Below are 14,609 nucleotides of genomic sequence, written 5' to 3'. Positions count from 1 at the left end.
GCCTGCAGCTATAATCTTAAAGATATTTTACTGGTATTAATCCTACTGAATTCAGCTCAGCACAGTTCCTAGTAATATTTTTACAGTTTACAGTACAATCCATACCACTGAGTTCTATTAGGTTTATTCCCAGGTAAATAGGGTTAGGACTGAAGCAGTGGTTCCTAGCAAGCTTTAGGATGTGGGCTGTAAAACAGAGGCTGCAATAGATTATGTTATGGGAACAGTTATTTGTGTGCTCTGTATGTTATGGCTGAATCAAATGTACCATATTTACTATCAGCTCCAGATTTGAAGGGCACCTTTGTCAACAAGATGCTCCCAGTGGGTTCACTCCTTGAATTGTTATAAAATCAGTGTTTTTTCATGGGAGTACTCAAGGATACACTGTACCGACACCTATTTTCTAGAAGAAAAGAACTGAATAGAAAACTCACTGGGTTTTTTGTTTTTTAAAAAAGTTTGCCCTTGAGGATATGCAAAAACACCACCCACTAATCTCCAATTAGCCAACCCCTCAGAAAAAAACATTTAGTCTGTCATGAACCCACCACCAATCAATTTCCTCAGATGTGAGAGTCTTCCTGAATTATGTTCTTACATGGAAAGGGGGAGGGGGGATCTCTACCAACTTCCTAGCCAATATTTGCAGTATTATGAAAGTCATCCCCAACCTTCACATATGAAAACAATTCACTGCTGCTAGGTTTTCTCTCCTTCATAGAAACAAACACACTGTTCTGAATTCATGGCTCTTTTCCTCTCACCTGTACTCAATAAATGTTTGTTCATTCCCTAACCCCACCTTCGAATTAATTCCTCTTTTCCCCACTCCCCCAACCTTGTCTCTTAGTTATTTCCCGCAGAATGAATTGTTCCTTTCCCCATATCCTATGTACTCCAAAATTAATTGCTCTTTTCCAAGTCCCCTCAGGGTATTCATTGCTTCGTCTGTCCCTCACAGCCCAACTGTTCAAATGTAGGGTTGCCATATGTACAGATTTTTCCTGGACATTACTGGGATTCCAAAGGCGGAATTGACCTCTGGGGGGAAATTCTGAAATGTGGCGTTTTGTCCTGAATCTTAGGCAAGCTCAACAACTTTTGGGGTGTCCTGGTTTTTACTTTTTGGCAACCCTATCTAATGCTGCTTTATTAAATACCTTTAAAAAGTGGTGGACCTAAGAGCACAGTACAGTGTACCTCTGGATCCGAACGGGATCCGTTCCAGAGCCCAGTTCGCATCCTGAAGTAAATGTAAGATGTGACTGCACGTCTGCGCATGTCGCCGCTTCCGCGCATGCCGTCATTTTGAGCGTCTGCGCATGCACGAGTGGCAAAACCTGGAAGCAATGTGCTCTGTTACTTCTGGGTCGCCGCAGAGCGCAACCCAAAAATATTCATCCTGAAGCTACTTCAACCCGAGGTATGACTGTAATGGATTTTATTAATAAGATCTGCTTGAAAGAATCACAAACAGTTCAACCTGCCACTGCCTCCCCACTACCATTTTGTTTAGAAATTTGTGGGCAAGATTAAGAGCATAAGAAAAGCCCAGCTGTATCAAGTAAGGCTCATCTAGTCCACATCCTGTTCTCAGAAGATGCCCATGGGAAACCCACAAGCAAGACCACGGTGAAACTTGCTGTTTCTAGCAACCAGAGGAATACTACTTACAGTCTTGGAGGAAGTACTGTACACAACCTCTCTCTCTCTCTCTCTGTCATATATAGTTAGATACCACTTCATACTAAAGACCATCACTAAGTGATCAAACAACAAATACAGTATATATAACAAACTATGGGGAGCCAGCGTACAGCTTCTGGGTCGTGTGGCCAGCATGACTAAGCCGCTTCTGGCAAACCAGAGCAACACACGAAAACACCGTTTACCTTCCCGCCGGAGCGGTACCTATTTATCTACTTGCACTTTGATGTGCTTTCAAACTGCTAGGTTGGCAGGAGCAGGGACCGAGCAACAGGAGCTCACCCCGTCACAGGGATTCGAACCACCGACCTTCTGATCGGACCCGGAAGCTGTACACCAGCTCCCTCGGCCAATAAAGCGAGATGAGCGCCGCAACCCCAGAGTCGGTCACGACTGGACCTAATGGTCAGGGATCCCTTTACCTTTACTTATGAAGCTGAAAGACGACAATGCCATGCAAAGGTATAATCAAATGCAATAAAATAACAAAAAACACAGCAGCACATTTTGAAACATCTCTAGAGTTGGGATCCCTTTCCTCTTTGTGCTCCCGTTTATCAAGGCACAACTTGATTTACTACACATCACACTCACATTCTGCCTTCCAGCTCTACAAATCATAAAACATCTACTACTCACTCAGTTGTGGGGAGCATCAGGGAGGAGGAGAAAAACGTGGGATAACAATACTCACATAACCAACATGCTAAAGTCTAATTAAGACATTAAGGGGTTAATACCATAGAGTAAGCTATCCTGGAGGGCTTGACTCACCTTGGGAGGAACTAGGTAATCAAGCCATTGTTGCCCAGCTGATGAAGTCATCAGGTGAAGCCACTGATGAGTTCCTAGACCAGTGATTGAGGGACCACTATAGCTAAGCCTAGTTTTACTGCCTGGGCAACGTTTTTTCTGAATGCTGCATGGATAAAGCACGTGAATTGAGGAGTTTGTAAGTAGACCATCTCTAACTTAACCAAACTTGCACAGTTTTTCTAAGCTCTGGGGAAAAGGGAAGTTTTGGAACTTGCAAGGCATAATTTTAAAGGTCAAACAGCCTTATATTTTTCATGCTGTGTTTTGCTGCATGTTTTGTGATTTAAAATTTCTGCTGGGGTTCTCTCAACCAGGAATACTTGCTTGAAACCTGGATCGTGGCACCCAGGAAGGCGTGTGTTGTGTTGTGTTGTGTTGTGTTGTGTTGTGTTGTGTTGCGTTGTAGGGGGTGCAATCTCTTGTTATCAGGCCTAGGGGTACGCAGTACTTGTGGATGGCAAGAGTTGTAGTTCAACAACATTTGTAGGCTCCATGCTAGTAACCCTTGGCCCATTCACAATGGTAGATGGTACAGTTGTCCATTTAACTGGAGATTCTGGAAATTGAACCTAGTAGCCTCTGCTTGAAACATTTATTTTTCTGGTCTTGGTCTTCAGAGAAAGACAGTCGTGTGGCCTACAGCACAGTGAAACAGTCTGAAAGATTCAAAAGCATAACAAGATCTGTGGGTTGGGCTACAGTGGTGCCCCGCAAGACGAATGCCTCGCAAGACGAAAAACTCGCTAGATGAAAGGGTTTTGCGTTTTTTGAGCTGCTTCGCAAGACGAATTTCCCTATGGGCTTGCTTCGCAAGACGAAAACGTCTTGCAAGTTTGTTTCCTTTTTCTTAACACCGTTAATACAGTTGCGACTTGACTTCGAGGAGCAACTCATAGAACACGGTGTGGTAGCCTTTTTTGAGGTTTTTGAAGACTTTGGTGATTTTTGAAGCTTTTCCAAAACTTTCCCGACACCGTGCTTCGCAAGACGAAAAATTCGCTAGACGAAAAACTCGCGGAACGAATTAATTTCGTCTTGCGAGGCACCACTGAACTTCATTCCGTTTAGGTTTCTCCCCCACCCTCTCCTATGGCATAAAACAGGGGTTAGCAAACTTTTTCAGCAGGGGGCTGGTCCACTGTCCCTCAGACGTTGTGGGTGGCCAGACTATATTTTGAAAAGAAAAAAATTGTCACGGGAATTGGGGTTGCTTGTGTGTAAACCTCCAGCTGTTCCAAACTGCTTAAGGGGTGGTTGTGTCTTTCCCTGACTGAGCAGCCCCTGACGCAGCTGCCCAGTCGCTAGCAGAATCCGTGAGTGGGCGTCTCCTAAATTTCCTCCAGCATAAGAATTCCTTAACAGACAACCTCCGCCTCGCCTCTCTGCGCGGAAGCCTTCTGCGCAGAATGGGCGTGCCGAGTGGTGGTCCTCCACCCTCCTCACTGACTTCACTGGAAGAGTCTCGGAGCCTCACCTCCGAGATGCTCTCTGCCTCTCCCTTCTTCCTGGTGTCACCTGGATTCCTTCCCCAGATGACGTTCTCTCTCTTCCCTTACTCGTTCCCTCTCCTGCAGAATCCGGGAGCCTCGCCTCTCCCCTCTGCTCCGATGTCAGTTCCCTGACAAAAATGAACGAATTTCTATGCCCCACAAATAACCCAGGAGTGTATGCCCCAAATAATAAATCCGAATTTTACAGGAAATTGGAAGAGAAGCTTTGGGAATTTGAGAATGGAAAGATAATTTTGATGGGAGATTTGAATGAAGTTGTATTGATTGAAATGGATAACCCAGAGATGCATTTTAAATAAAAGCACACATTCTACTCATGTAAAAACACCGGGCAGGCCCCACAAATAACCCAGAGATGCATTTTAAATAAAAGGACACATTCTACTCATGTAAAAACAGGCTGGTTCCCAGACCGTCCGCAGGCCGGATTTATAAGGCGATTGGGACGGATCCGGCCCCCGGGCCTTAGTTTGCCTATCCATGGCATAAAATATGTCCATCGTTTTCTTCGATAGGCTTCTGTAAAGTGTTACTGTCTCATTTTTAAAACTTTGGCCTTGTGGAGAGCATTATTTCATTGCTATGATTTCCCTAAAGTATGAAAATGTTATATAGCAACATTCCTAGAAGTTATACGGCTTCTTGGAATTCCAGTCCTGTAAAATGGGGCCTTGGTTGTTCTAGTATTTGTGGGGGTCGCTGCCAGGAATTGTAAAAGTTCAGAACTTCATGCTAGTAGCCTGATGTTGAGAATTGCTGAGGTCACATTGTACTGAATTAACTGGAAGTGTGTGTGTGTGTGTGTGTGTGTGTGTGTGTGTGTGTGTGTGTGTGGCACTGGCCATTCAGAAAAGGATAATAGCCAACTTGTTCAGGAAAAAACTCTTCAAACCGGTGGCCACAATGCAGAGTTAAAATAAATTTTACTGTGATTACATTTGAGGAAATGTAGCCTCAAATATCGTAATACAGCTTTAGCAACAAAACTACCTTTTTTTAAAAAAAGAAGAAATGAAGCAAATGCAGCTCTGAATCGCCCCTGTGAATTTAGCATAACACACACACATTTTTTTTTGGTTATTTTTTCCCTAAAATATATGCATTCATATGCATACTCTTCACTAGTACATGCATTTTGGTACACATTACTTGGCTGGAGAACCACATTGTAAATGTTAGAGGTCGCTCACTTGGTTAGAGCGTAGTGCTGATAACGCCAAGACTGCAGATTTTATCCCCATATGGGACAGCTGCATAATCCTGCATTGCAGAGGGTTGGACTAGATGATCTTGAGAGTCCCTTCCAACTCTACAATTCTATACAGTGGTGCCTCGCAAGACAAAATTAATTCGTTCCGCGAGTTTTTTCGCCTAGCGAATTTTTCGTCTTGCGAAGCACGGTGTCGGAAAAGTTTTGGAAAAGCTTCAAAAATCACCAAAAACCTCAAAAAAGGCTACCACACCGCGTTCTATGAGTTGCTCCTCGAAGTCAAGTCGCAACTGTATTAACGGTGTTAAGAAAAAGGAAACAAACTTGCAAGACGTTTTCGTCTTGCGAAGCAAGCCCATAGGGAAATTCGTCTTGCAAAGCAGCTCAAGAACCGCAAAACCCTTTCGTCTTGCGAGGCATTCGTCTTGCGGGGCACCACTGTAATTCTAAGTGACAATATTAAGTAAGAACTGGCAAGGGTGGGTGGATCTGTCAGTTTTGGTTCTCCATTTCTTATTCATTTATTTCCTCCCTCCTGAAACATTTACTTTCTATGCTGCATCTTTTAGATCAGTGACGGCCAAACTTGGCCCTCCAGCTGTTTTGGGACTACAGTTCCCATCATCCCTGACCACTGGTCCTGTTAGCTAGGGGTGATGGGAGTTGTAGTCCCAAAACAGCTGGCGGGCCAAGTTTGGCCATCACTGTTTTAGACTGAAAGCAGGAACTGTCTTGTTTTTATTGATCTGCAAGTGGCTTTGGGGGCGGGGCTGTACAGCAGATTAACAATTAGATGGATAACAGAATCTTCCAAGTTATGCCTGGGCAGTCCATTTGTTTGCAAAGCTCATTGGATGATCACTGTCTCCTATCACACACAATCCCTAAAGTGGAAATCTCATGTATGTTGCTGCTCTGAATATCTTGGCAGAAGGGCAGGGCACTCACATAAGAAACAAACAAACATTAATGGATTAATTGATGGTTTTGCTGAGCTTCCGCAGGGTTAACTACCGCTAGCGCAGCTCTGGAACGCCGCCAGTGAATCCTTTGAATTCAATTACTAACCATTTGCTGTTGGCATATATCTATTTCTCATAAAGCACCTTTGGTTAATGATGTGAGCAGTCACCAGATGGTACATAGATATTGCAAATATTTTGGCAATCAGACAAGATAGTTGGCCTTCTGAGCACCTTTAGTGCAGAGACAGGGGACCTGGACCTATTTTAAGAAGTTGCTGGACTCAAACTCCCACCAGCCTCAGCCAGCATGGAAAATGAGAAGGCATGCTGGGAATTGTAGTCCAACATATCCAAGGAGGAACACAGGCTCCTCATCCCTGTTTTAATCTGGTGGGAGGGTGTTCCACAGGGCAGGTGCCACTACTGAGAAGGCCCTCTGCCTGGTTCCCTGTAACTTTGCTTCTCGCAGCGAGGGAACTGCCAGAAGGCCCTTGGCACTGGACCTCAGTGTCCGGGCAGAACGATGGGGGTGGAGATGCTCCTTCAGGTATACTGGACCGAGGCCGTTTAGGGCTTTAAAGGTCAGCACCGACACTTTGAATTGTGCTCGGAAACGTCCTGGGAGCCAGTGTCAGTCTTTCCGGACCGGTGTTATATGGTCTCGGCGGCCACTCCCAGTCACCAGTCTAGCTGCTGCATTCTGGATTATTTGTAGTTTCTGGGTCACCTTCAAAGGTAGCCCCACATACAGCGCATTGCAGTAGTCCAAGCGGGAGATAATTAGAGCATGCACCACTCTGGCAAGACAGTCCGCAGGCAGATAGGGTCTCAGCCTGCATACCAGATGGAGCTGATAAACAGCTGCCCTGGACACAGAATTGACCTGCGCCTCCATGGACAGCTGTGAGTCCAGAATGACTCCCAGGCCGCGCACCTGGCAAGACCACTGATAAAAGGGTACCTATGAAGGATGCCTTGCTGTTTATTTATTGAATGAATTCTGCTGCAGCAGTACAGGACCTCTGGGTCAAAACCCCGACTGTCTCAGGAGACAATGGAGGAGTGATGCCTTTGGGAGTGTTGGAAGGTTGCAGCACCTGCTGTGGCTGTAGGGAACCAATGCAGGAGAGACCTGTTTTGTTGCAGCTGGGGCAGATGAAGGCGTCCAGTTGCGTTGCTGCAGATGCGCCATGCCATTTCTTCTCTCTGCGTTCCTCCCAGTGGTAATTCATCCTCCCATCACTCAACTGACAGAACAGTTGTAAATGTGGACTCAAAGTGGGGCTCAGGTCCTTGTGTTTTGGGCAGGCTTTTATTTTGGAGTTTGGGAGGCTTGTGGTATGTGTGAGGAGGTTGTAAGGAGGAGGCTGGTATGACATGGTTTCTGAATTTTCAAATTGGGCCAGGGAGGGGGAGCTATTTTGAGATATAGATAGATAAAGTTAAAGGTAAAGGCACCCCTGACCATTAGGTCCAGTCGTGGCTGACTCTGGGGTTGCAGCACTCGTCTCGCTTTATTGGCCGAGGGAGCCGGCGTACAGCTTCTGGGTCATGTGGCCAGCATGACTAAGCCGCTTCTGGCGAACCAGAGCAGCGCACAGAAACGCCATTTACCTTCCTGCCACAGCGGTACCTCTTTATCTACTTGCACTTTGACGTGATTTCAAACTGCTAGGTTGGCAGGAGCAGGGACTGAGCAACGGGAGCTCACCCTGTCGCGGGGATTCGAACCGCCAACCTTCTGATCGGCAAGTCCTAGGCTCTGTGGTTTAACCCACAGCACCACCCACGTCCCTTAGATAGATATCATTAATTTAGCCCAGTTCTAGACTGAATGGATTATTTGCCCATTGCTAGCATGGAGGCATTTGAAGAACCCTTTGCCTGTTTACTTGGTGTTCTCAAGATATATGCTGGGATAGCTCAATTGGTAGAGCGTAAGACACTTAATCTCAGGATCGTGGGTTTGAACCCCATGTTGGGCAAAAGATTCCTTCATTGCAGGGGTTGGACTGAATGACCATTGTGGTCCCTTCCAATTCAACAATTCTGTTGGCCTCTCAGCCCTTGCTCACTTCAGAATATGGCCCTGAAAAAAGGGGGGAGTGCTCTAAACTTGGTCTATGGAGCAACTTTGAACTTGTAGAAGCAAATAATAAATTGTTCAACTAATGTGTAAGGAAAACACTGCTAAGATCGAGCCAAGAACTTGATATTCAATGTTAATGTATATATAATCCCAAATACTTGCCTCAACTTGCATTGCTTTTCTAACGAAGAGGTATGCGCAATAATTGTGCTGAAAAAATGGTGCCTGCTTGGCCAGAATATTTAGCAAGGAGGAGGAAAGTGGCATTTGGTACAATAAAAAGGTGAAGGTGAAGGGACCCCTGACCGTTGGGTCCAATCGTGGCCGACTCTGGGGTTGCGGCACTCATCTCTCTCTATTGGCCGAGGGAGCCGGCGTACAGCTTCTGGGTCATGTGGCCATCATGATTAAGCCGCTTCTGGTGAACCAGAGCAGTGCACGGAAATGCCGTTTACCTTCCCGCCGGAGCGGTAGCTATTTATCTACTTGCACTTTGACGTGCTTTCAAACTGCTAGGTTGGCAGGAGCAGGGACCGAGCAACGGGAGCTCACCGCGTCGCGGGGATTCGAACCGCCGACCTTCCGATCGGCAAGTCCTAGGCTCTGTGGTTTAACCCACAGCGCCACCCGTGTCCCCTGTATTTGGTACAATACAGCATACCAAAAAAAGTACCATTTGGATTTGTGCCACGTGTGCTAGGAATTCGTGGAGAGGCGAATCTGTGGTGAACGTTAAATGCAAGCTTGTGCATTTAAAAAGCACTAGGCAGCTTTCCTATGATCCCGTGGCTTAAAATAGAGCCAACTGCTTGAAGGATTGTTCCTGGGCTCTATAAAAGAGACAAATAATCACAATGGAATTGATTTGTGAACTACGGTCTGGTATAGTAGCTAAATGCTCTAAGAAGAAAGAGATAAAAGAGAGGAAGAAAGGGGGCTTTTATGGGGACATCTGCTTTTTGCATTTTTAAGATTCAAAGCACAAATACAGGCATGCCATTGAAATGAGTACTGTACATACTAATTCAGCTTACAATCCTGTTGTAAAAAGTGAATCACTTCAAGTTCAGATGCAGTGTAGCTCTATGTATCAGAGTGTACCAGTGTGGTGTAGTGGTTAAGAGCGGTAGAGTCGTAATCTGGGGAACCGGGTTCGCGTCTCCGCTCTTCCACATGCAGCTGCTGGGTGACCTTGGGCCAGTCACACTTCTCTGAAGTCTCTCAGTCTGACTCACCTCACAGAGTGTTTGTTGTGGGGAAGGAAGGGAAAGGAGAATGTTAGCCGCTTTGAGACTCCTTCGGGTAGTGATAAAGCAGGATATCAAATCCAAACTCCTCTTCTTCTCTGTGCACTATGCAACAGACACAGTATTGGTGGCCCTCCATACGTTGCTGGACTACAGCTCCTATCATTCACTACTGCTGGCCATGGTGGCTGAGGCTGATGGGAGATGGAATGTCATGAGTTCCCCTCCTGGAGGCTCACCTGTTCCCTTATCCTTCAATTTCCCCCAGAGGAAAGGCGGCTTTTCCAAATCTTCAAGACTTTGTTTTGTAATGGAGCGATATCAAAAGTCAACACATGTTCAGTGCTGTGTCTTGCACATCCATTCCTAATTCTCCCTTTCAAATGGCTATTGATTGTGCACCCCCAGGGACATGGGTGGCGCTGTAGTCTAAACCACAGTATGGGGGCTGATACATAAATCTGGGGACTGTCCCCGGGAAACGGGGATGTCTGGTAACCTTAAACCACCTTAAACCTTTTACCACTGTAAAAAAACAGCATTGGATAGGGTTGCCCAAAAGTGTACATGAATTCCGCCTTTGAAATCCCGGTAATGTCCAGGAAAATCTGGATGTATGGCAGCCCTATTGTTTACAGGCTTAGGGACATAGGAAGCTAGCTTTTCAGTGCTTCTCAGCGTTGGTCTGCAGCTGTTGTTGGACTACAACTCCCATCATCCCTCACTAGCAAGACCTGTGGTCAGGGATGATGGGAGTTGTAGTCCAACAGCAGCTGGAGACCCAAGTTTGACAAACACTGCAAATAGTCTACCCAGCCCAGTATTCTTAGCACTTCCTGCAGCATAAATCCAGATTAGGTTGTTGGTTGTATACCTTCAAATCCTGCGGAAGGTACTTTTCAACCTTCTCCTCTCACCTTCAGCTTAGAGGTGGCAAATGCTCCTTTCATATATTTAGCGCAGATTTCTTTCTCCGTTATCTGACCGGTGCAGCGAGGAAATGGCATGCCTCTTGTTACGGTAGTGGTTGCGAGCTGTCATAAAATGGCACGCTAATTATTCTGACGCCTGTACTGGAGCACCTCTGCAAATGAGTTCCACCTTACAGGCCCATCCAGCGTTGCCTTGACCCGTCGCCACCGCTTTCAAATTAACTATCCGTATTCCTCATTCTCGGCTCCCAGATTCCCCGCACGCATTACATCACCCCGAGTCCAGTTACAGTCGGATGCCAGAACTGCAGCTGTGAAACACCAAAGGTGGGGATTGCAGAATAAGCCAACATCTCAACATTAGGCTTTGACCAGGTTTTAAGATAACATACACCGCTGCAAACAGGGCAATGGCTCCCTGTTTATTTCCCTCTTGCAGACGGTGCTTTGAACACCCAGAGGCCGGCAGCCTCATCAGCGCCAAGTGGCCAATGATTTATTAAAAGCTGAGCTGCAGCATAATTGTGCTCACCATGTGGCTAATAAGCAGCCGCTTGGAAAGAAAGCTGGAGGGGGGGACGGATGGACCAGGGACTTTTCTTGGGATAGTTTCAATGCAGCCATCGGCGTGTGCCAAAGCAGGCACACACGCACACACACTCTTAATGGGTTGAAGTGTGCCTTGAATATTAAACAGACAGGAACCTGGCACCTTCTGAGTCGGTATAATTTCATAGGGCAGAAGAAGAATATATTAATGCTAAAAAAAGCTATGTGTGAGTGAGAGAGAAAGGAGAGAGATAGAGAGAGAAAGTACTTTTAATATAATTTGAAAGGCCTTTGAGTGCACCATTTGCAAATCTGACATAGACCAGAAATAGAGTGGCTTTTCCGTTCTTGTCACGGAGCTCAACAGCCAGAGCCAGATCATCATAGCAGTAGTAATTAATTAATTAATTAATTAATTAATTAATTAATTATACCCCGCCCATCTTGGCTGGTTTTCCCCAGCCACTCTGAGCGGCTTCCAACGGAATATTAAAAACGCGATAAAACTTCAAACATTAAAAACTTCCCTAAGCAGGGCTGCCTTCAGATGCCTTCTAAAAGTCAGATAGTTGTTTATTTCCTTGACATCTGATGGGACGGCGTTCCACAGGGTGAGCACCACCACCAAGAAGGCCCTCTGCCTGGTTCCCTGTAACCTCACATCTCACAGGGAGGGAACCATGAGAAGGCCCTCAGAGGTGGACCTCAGCGTCTGGGCTGAACGATGGGGGTGGAGATGCTCCTTCAGGTATACTGGGCCGAGGCCGTTTAGGGCTTTAAAGGTCAGCACCGACACTTTGAATTATGCTCGGAAACATCCTGGGAGCCAATGTAGGTCTTTTGGGACCAGTGTTATGTGGTCTCAGCAGCCACTCCCAGTCACCAGTCTAGCTTCCACATTCTGGATTAGTTATAGCAGTTGTAGTAACTGCTGAGGTCTCCCCAAAGATGGGTCCCCACAAAACTAGATGACCCATCTGCTTGAGTTCCACATCCACTCTTTGGTTGCAAGGCCTGTTGCCCTGGGAACCAGGGTCATGTGCATAACTTAGTGACTGATGCGCTGTAACAAAAAATTAGTTTAAAACCCTGAACTGAGCTGCAAGGTGGGGGCTTTGGTTTTTTGTGTGTGTTAAAATTATTATGTACTGGAATTCTATACGAAATTTGTGGATTTTTAATTTTCTTTTCTTGATACAATACAACTATCTCTAATGATTTCTGTTGCTCACAGTTCAAATCCTGCTCACAAATTCATCGTATTGTAACGGTTCTTTAAACAGTCTAAAAAAGCCTTTCATTCTTCCATAAAATAGTAGTTATTAAGTTCTCTTATTTTAGTTGTTAGCTTTGCTGATTCTGCATCATCCATCACCTTGCTTCTCCTTTCTTTTTTGGTGAATAGAGAATCCTGGCTGCTATGTAGTTCCATACATAAACAATTTAACCATCTTTTTTGGAACTTCTGACCCTATAATCCCTAGAAGAAAAACTGTGTGTGTGTGTGTGTGTGTGTGTGTGTAATCACTTTAAGCATTTTTTTATCTCATCATATATCATTTCCCAAAATCCCCTTGCTTTCTTACAGTTCCACCACATAAAAAAGGACCACTTGTTTGTTTGCACTTCCAGCAATTATTAGGAACCTTCTTATACATTTTGGATAATTTATCAGGTGTTCAATAGCACCTACGCAGGGGTGGAATCCTTTGTTTTCCCTCTTGTACAATTTTTCCTGCAAATGAATATTTCATGATGAAGCTGCTTCAGTGAAAATATTCCCAAACCACCTGGATCATCAGAGACACAATTGTGCTGCCTCCTTGACTTGAAATACCTGAGATTTACTGAGCTGTCATCTTGGATGAGTCATCTTGGATCAATCATCTTGGGACGTTTTCAGGAAACCACTTCAGAACAAAGAGCACCATGTAGAGATTATCTTTCATTTAATCTTTGTTTTGCAGGCGTTTGCTTGGCCCAGAGCTCATTCTTCTGGCAGAATCTGAAACCCAGGAAAGCATGTGACTGAACAACAGGAAGGAACACCATTTGTACATATTCAGCAAAAGCAAAATCCCCCATCGCCAATTCTCCATCTATTTATTATGCTCCTTTCTAATCAGCACAGAGAGGAAACATGCAGAATATCCTGTGATCACCTATGCATTATATGCTAAACAATCTGCAAGAGGCATTTTCCCACAAATCTGGAAGGCTATTTCAGCACAAGTGCACGTAGGGAATATATTAATCTTAGGCTGCTGCATTGCAGTACTATAAAGTAACATGGGAAGAAATGAAAAGAACCAGGAGGTCACTATAAGGATGGAGGGCAGTGATTCATAGCAGAGTTGCACCACTTTCCAGTTATTCCCCTCTGTTGCAGAGTGAGGTGTGCTCCACAGCCTGACCTGGCTCACATTATTTTTATTTATTTATTTATTTATTTATTTATATTTGTACCCCGCCCATCTGGCTGGGTTTCCCCAGCCACTCTGGGCGGCTTCCACAAAGACCAAAAATACACTAAAATGTCACACATTAAAAACTTCCCTGAACAGGGCTGCCTACAGATGTCTTCTAAAAGTCAGATAGTTGTTTATCTCTTTGACATCTGAAGGGAGGGCGTTCCACAGGGCCAGCGCCACTACCGAGAAGGCCCTCTGCCTGGTTCCCTGTAACCTCACTTCTCGCAATGACGGAACTGCCAGAAGGCCCTTGGCGCTGGATCTCAGACGCTCCTTCAGGTATACAGGACCGAGGCCGTTTAGGGCTTTAAAGGTCAACACCAACACTTTGAATTGTGCTCTGAAATGTACTGGGAGCCAATGCAGATCTCTCAACTAACCTGCCACCCACAGGTGTTGAAGTTAGATTCAGCTGCCAATCCATTTGGCTGCTTTACAATGGAGACCCCCGGCGGCAGGCAGAGCAGGATGGCTCACGCCCCCTAAAAATCCTGCGCCTAGGACTCTGGACACTCTGGACACTCCACCCCCACACCATGCCCCCACCCTCACTCTCGACAGGGAAAAGGCTGTGTTTCTCTGTGAAGCACTTCAGAGAGGCCAGATGGGTTCCTTCCGTCCAGATTCAGTGAGTCTGAGGAACCGCAGCCAAGGTTAAAAATATGAAAAAGATCGGATCACCCCTATTTAGATTTCTGAGGGAAGCGAGCAAACTTTGCCTCGCTTAGGTCAGATACTTCCTGAGCAAGCGCGATTAAATCATCTGAGTATTTGGCTGGCTTGGTGCTATTATACCTCTTGTGTCCCAGCTGCTGGGGAGCAGTCTCAGGGCAAGGCCTTTGCCTCTATGTCCTGCTTGCGGGCTTTTCCAGGACATCAGCTTAATCACTGTGGGAAACAGGATGCCAGACGTGGATGGCCATTTGGTCCGATCAAGCTGGCTCTTATTATATTTCAAAGGCCGCAGTGCTGAAATCGTTCCCAATAGTCTTGGAGAGGCACAAATAGGGCTGCTTTGTGGGTCCTGTTTACTCCCTGGGATGAACATGAGGCTCTTAATCTCAGGGGTGCAGGTTTGAACCCCACATGCATAGAATCATAGAATTGTA

The 14,609-nt window shown here is 45.7% G+C and overlaps 2 long non-coding RNA genes across 2 annotated transcripts in view; both read left to right on the top strand.

Annotated features, from left to right (window-relative positions):
- Positions 1–14,609, top strand: part of LOC310690078 — a 452,048-nt gene that overhangs the window by 56,481 nt on the left and 380,958 nt on the right. The window lies entirely within an intron of this gene.
- Positions 2,524–13,120, top strand: LOC310690071. Its single transcript, XR_014517865.1, has 2 exons — positions 2,524–2,662; positions 12,997–13,120. It is a non-coding gene; the product is annotated as an uncharacterized lncRNA (long non-coding RNA).

This window comes from Podarcis liolepis, assembly GCF_965112155.1.
Source record: "Podarcis liolepis genome assembly, chromosome: 12".
In the NCBI taxonomy this organism is placed as follows: Eukaryota; Metazoa; Chordata; class Lepidosauria; order Squamata; family Lacertidae; genus Podarcis; species Podarcis liolepis.
The sequence above is the reverse complement of the archived record's forward strand: the minus strand, read 5'-3'. Positions and strand labels throughout refer to the sequence as shown.